Here is a 6285-nt window from a genome sequence, read left to right as displayed (position 1 = left end):
GCTTGGGTACTTTGGTTCCCTTCCACAGTCCCATTGCCATTCCCGAAATTCCCATAGTGCATGAATGAGAATGTGAGTGTATGTGTCAAAAAAGAATGTAAAAAGAAAAATATAGGATGACGGATCCACGGACATTCACTAAGTGTTGCCTACTTACAGCTTCTTTTAGTTTTGGGAGTTATTCTGGTAAAATGCATGCTCAGTTCGGTTAGTATCAGGTCTGGTGGTATGGCCTCTATATTTCTGTAGATTTTCTATCTTCTTGGAATGGTGGATTGTGATACCTTTAGCTCTGACCTGTGGACCACACTCACAAAAAAACGTTTTTGATGTTTTTTTCTGCTGTTTTTCTTGGGTGACCTGTTTGATGTCTGCTTTTTATATACATATATAAACATAAATTGAGAAACTGTACTATATAGATAAAATTAAATTGAATTAGCACACCAGTGGTTCAGGACATTGCACATTGTTGTATTGACTATGCCCAGTGTTCACTTACTGGGACTGATTAATTGTCACATTTAGCTGAGCTTCAATATATATATCAGGCCCGTAGCCAGCCTAGTGCAAGGGAGGGTTCTTTTTTTTTAAAAAAGTGGACCTTTTTTCTCAGCATTTTGTATTTGAGTATTTACTCATTTTGTATTTTATTTTGAGGATTAAATACTGCATTTTAGTGTCATGTGCTGGATTAGCTTTTCTGCTGGTATCATAATGTGCATGCTTTTGATGCACCAAAAATATTTACTACAATGTTGTCAAATTGCTTATCAAGATCACGTGCAACTTTTTTCACTTCAAAAACACACCCACACCCACAGAGTTCAAAAGTTTAAAAACCACACTAAAAACAGAATACATTTAAGGAATTTTTACCGGAATATTCTTAAACTACAAATTCAACTTCTCTCATCAACATGCTCTCTCATTTCTTTGTCTTTGCCTCTTCACTTTATTGAACTTATATAAAATATATTTAATATTCAACGAATTGTTATTTATATAGTCTATTAATTAGGCGAAATATAATAAAATATGTTAAATTCAACCTTTAAAATCCCAGTCATATATCATAATTCAATCTTTATTGGCATGTCAAGCATTTACAGTAGGCTATCATTTACATTCAGAACGTAAAGTAAAGAGATCGAAATGAGGAATATAAACAAATATAAATATATGACCAATAATTATCTAATAATAATAATATACAAATATTACGGGGAAAAGACGATCAGTTAATGTACTTACAAGACTGTGGGATGGATAAAAATAATTTTTTGTGGGCTTATTTTATTTTATGTTTTATGTAACAATTATTAATGGTAAACTTCATTTGAATGCTGTCTACACCGCGTATAGACAATAGAGAGCATCGCCTATGGTTAATAGAATAATTTAATAAATTTACTAATTTTAATTTATTAATTCAAAATAAAATGTTAATAAATCCTAATACTATGCATGGTCAAGCAGGTTTGTTTACGCATTGAACTCGTCGTTCTTTCTTTTCTTTTTTTTTGATGGATTAACATTATTTAACATAATAAATTCACAGATCCATCAGATAGGCTACTGTCTGTTAATGTTTATTTAAGATGTTACAGACTTGTCATAGCCATTCAGACTGCTCAAGAAAAGGCACAAGAGAACTATTCTGTGTGTGATGTGGGGTTGACGATTAGCTACCACTTAACTAGCGTTAGCAATTTGATCTTGAGGTAGTAACAGACTTACTCTGTTTGGCAGTCTTTTTAAACATATGTTCAATATTCTCCGATAGTGACGCTGCTGCCTGCTTTCTCTTCCGTCTCTCCTGCTCTTTCTGACCCATATATTATACACCGCTGGATGCCGCCGCACAGATTTAAAAAACGTCAGTTGCTGCGCAGGTTTGTCACGTCGCGTTTTTTTTTTTGTAAATTGTTTTGTAATAAAGTGTTATTTTAAATAATGCCCAACAATTTTAATCTGTCTCAAAAAAAAAAAAAAAAATTAATAATAATAATAATAACAAAAAATTCTGGACCTTTGGCAGTGGGGGGTGGGTCGTTCGAACCACCCGAACCCCCCCTGGCTACGGGCCTGTATATATATATATATATATATATATATATATATTTTTTTTTTTTACTTAGATAGCTCTCTGGTCTTAATGATGGTATATTATTTTTTGGATGATTATGGCTTATAGCTAATGAAAACCCAAAATTCAGTATCTAAATTTAAATTTACTTAAGAGACAATGAAGGAAAAAAAGCTTTTTAAACATAAAAATGTTGGACTACTAAAAAGTATGAACATGTACAGTACTGAATTCTTGGCCGGGCCTTCTTTTTATGAATTACCGTAGCAATGCGGCATGGCGACCATCAGTTTGTGTCACTGCTAAGGTGTTATGAAAGCCCAGGTTGCTCTTATACCTGCCTTCAGCTCTTCTAGGATGCTGGCTGCTTGTCAGTACCGCGTATTATGAAAACTACAGCAGGGGGCAGAGCCTTTTTTTTTTTTTTTTTACAAAGCCCCAAAGTTATGGAATAGTCTTCCCTTATGTCTGTGTCCCCCTCCATTAAGGAACTGAAATTTATTTTAACTTAAACACATCTCCTGTTATACTGAACTTCCAGTCTCACACAGTATGATGCAGATCAATCCCTGAATCTGATGGACTCCCAGTTGAGTCTGGTTCCTCCTACTGCCATCTCAGGTAGTTTTTCCTTGCCACTGTTGTTGTCGTCCTTGGCTTGCTCATCAGAGACGATCTTATAATTTCGATTCATACACATTTCGTACAAACTTAAATAATTCTTTTAATTGTGTAAACCCGCTTTGCGACAATGTCAATTGGTAAACGGCTATACAAATAAAATTGAATTCCGATTTGTTGGTTCTGGTGTCTCGCATCTTCATCTTCACAATATCCCATAGATTCACGTCGGGTGAGTTTGTTGCCCAATCAAGCACAGGGATAACATGGTCATTAAACCAGGTATTAGTACTTTCAAGGCTGCAGTTTATTCCTGTTGCTTTTTTTTGCTTTTATTTAACTTTCCATTAATGTGCTTGAACTTTTTTTTAAATATTAAAATTTTTTGAGATACTCAAGTTTTTATAAACTGTAAGCAATAATAATTAAAAATAAAGGAAATAAGCACTTGAAATATATTCAGCAAAAAAAGAAACATCCCTTTTCCAGGACTGTGTATTTCAACCATAATGTTGTAAAAATCCAAATAACTTTACAGATCTTTACTGTTAAGGGTTTAAACAATGTTTTCCATGCATGTTCAATTAACCATAATCAATTAACTAACATGCACCTGTGGAATGGTCGTTAAGACCTTAACAGCTTACAGAAAGAGACTTGTCTACCGACTGTGAAAAACACCCAAAGAAAGATGCCCAGGGTCCCTGCTCATCTGCGTGAACGTGCATTAGGCATGCTGCAGGGAGGCATGAGGACTGCTGATGTGGCTAGGGTAATAAATTGCCATGTCCGCACTGTGAGATGCCTAAGACAGCGCTACAGGGAGACAGGAAGGACAGCTGATCATCCTTGCAGTGGAAGACCACATGGAACAACACCTGCACAGGATCGGTACATCCGAATATCACACCTGCGTGACAGGTACAGGAACACACAATCCCTCCATCAGTGCTCAGACTGTCTGCAATAGGCAGTCCATGAGGAGGAGATGCACTGCAGTACTTCAAGCAGCTGGTGGCCACACCAGATACTGACTGGTACTTTTGATTTTGAGACTCCCTTCATTCAGGGACACATTTTGAAACATTTTTAGTCTATGTCTTATGGTGTTGACTCTTTTAGTGTTCATACACATATTTACACATTAAGTTTACTGAAAGTAAAAACAGTTGAAAGTCAGAGGACGTTTCTTTTTTTGCTAAGTATATATCAGTCGGTGTGTAATAAATCTATATAATATACGAGTTTCACAATTTTTTTTATTTACTGAAATTAACTTTTTCATCATATATTTAAATTTATTGACATGCACCTGTGTATTAGTTTTTTTCCCTTTACTTAAATATTGACGTAAAAAATGTATATTACATGTGTAAGAATGTATGTTAAAATAACAGAAAAAAAATATATAAAGTCACTATAGCAAGTACGATGTGTTGCATGAACATTGAAATAATCGACACAGTCAAGGCTAATTATGTGTACATGCCCATCTTTGGCAGATGCTAATATATATTAATGAGCATAAAAATGAGACAGTCATATAAGGTGTCAAAAAAAACTCAAACAGGTGAAATTTTTTTTGCCAGATTCTGTAAAAAGCAAGTTGGCTCTGTGTTCACCAAGGTGGTTGTTGATTATAATGAGGTCACAGGTCACAAGATCTCAGTGCCATTAAATAGAGGTTGGGCCTAATTAGCATGCTAAAAGTACAGGCAAAGCAATAACTATCACTCATTTTCATAAATTTTCCTTTTATTTATTGTGTACGTGTATAGTCACAATAAAGTCTATATTCTTTGTGAGTGTTTCTTGCCAAAATACCCACCCTTACTCTGCACAGCTGGAAAATAAAAAAGTGTTTTTCTAAAACAACATTGTTGAAAAAAATATATATATTAATATGTTTATATTGACATTAAAGACATTTAATATGTTAATATTTGAAATGTGTGTCTAAAATAGGGTCATTAACTTTCATGCAGGTAATTCAACCACTGCCTTCCGTAATAACATTTCTGGGAACAATAAGGTCTGGTGTAGAATAGCACTGAGCCTCTTTTATGTGGCCCCTTTTTAAAAATTCTCTTAAGTTTTTGTGCTGTTCATTCTAATTAGTTTTTGGTAGCAAGTGATATTTAACATTTCCACTTTCCCCTCAGCCTTTTGTTCATGAAACATGACTTAAATTTTTTTTCATAGATTTTAAATTAAAATAATACAAATCAAATATCTACATTATTTCCCCAACAAATACGTACCAACTTGCCAATAACTATAATTAATTACACATACAATGTGTTACACTGTGATAACCTATAGTACAGTAAATGCATTTTTAAAAAAATCAAAAGACAATAAAAAAAAAAACATTATGCACAGTAGTACAGACATGATAAAATCTTCATTAAACATGATCAATACTATATTCTTTAAGGATCTTTTTAAGTCCTCAATCTCTCTTTGACTTATATCTCACCATGAATTCTTTTGGTCTTAAAAAAAATAAATGAATAAAAAAAAAACGAGAGTGAAATCACATTTTAAATTTTTTTCATGACTTTTTATATATAAAATGTGATTCTGTGAATTAGTAAAATGATTTAATTTTTAATTATAAAAAAAATGAATTATGAAAAAAAATTAGCATTATTATAAGCTCACTGAAAATGGTAAAAAAAAAAAAAAAAGAAAATGGGTTAGACAAATGTATTTTTTATTTTATTAAACATGCTTCTTTGAAGCAATCCTGTCCCCTGTATGGCATTTTTGTCACCCAACGTAACAGTGCAGGTGTCGCACCAAAGGACATTTAACCTTTTGTGTCAGGTAGGAACTAGAAACATCTTTGTTAGTTTCAACCTGTAATTTAAAGGTAGCAAGAAATGTTTGAACAATTTTAGTTAAACATATAATTTTTAATAAAAAATATATTTTACCTGCCACACCAAAGGACAAAAAAGTAATACATTTAGTGGTTCAAATGTAAAGCTAAATATTTTAACAATTCTGAGACAAACACTTACTATGTGTACAGTACATATAAGCTTCATAAGAGGCTTCAGTAACCTGATCTTTAATGGGGTACTTCAACTAAAGGCAGTTGTCCATGAAATTGCTGAATTTAACATTAGAATATGGTTTCAGACCAGAGGAAATGGTTTTCAGGGACAAAACATACCCTGTTTTAATTAATGCTTTTAGAAATATATGGATGTAAAGATTGTCATTTGCGAATATAGACACTTTTAAAATCATGACAGAGGTATTTATACAAAATGTAATTTAGAAAAGTTATAATTCATTGAAGTTGGGACACCAAAAGAACAGTTTATAGCATTGTAAATAATAAATTTACTAATTATTTACATTTTTGTCTTGTGGGACAGTAAAATGCCATATCATGTGTGGCATGGTCAATTTAATGTTGGAGGTTTCATGGCTAAATTTGACCAGCCTGGTGGCCAATCTTCACTGATACCACCAGTAAGAGCAGAGTGTGAAGGTTTAATTAGCAGAGTTAATGTTAATTAATAAACAGTTTTGCTTACAATATTGCAATGCACACAACATTA

This window comes from Clarias gariepinus, chromosome 22 (assembly GCF_024256425.1).
Source record: "Clarias gariepinus isolate MV-2021 ecotype Netherlands chromosome 22, CGAR_prim_01v2, whole genome shotgun sequence".
NCBI classification, from domain to species: Eukaryota; Metazoa; Chordata; class Actinopteri; order Siluriformes; family Clariidae; genus Clarias; species Clarias gariepinus.
The sequence above is the reverse complement of the archived record's forward strand: the minus strand, read 5'-3'. Positions refer to the sequence as shown.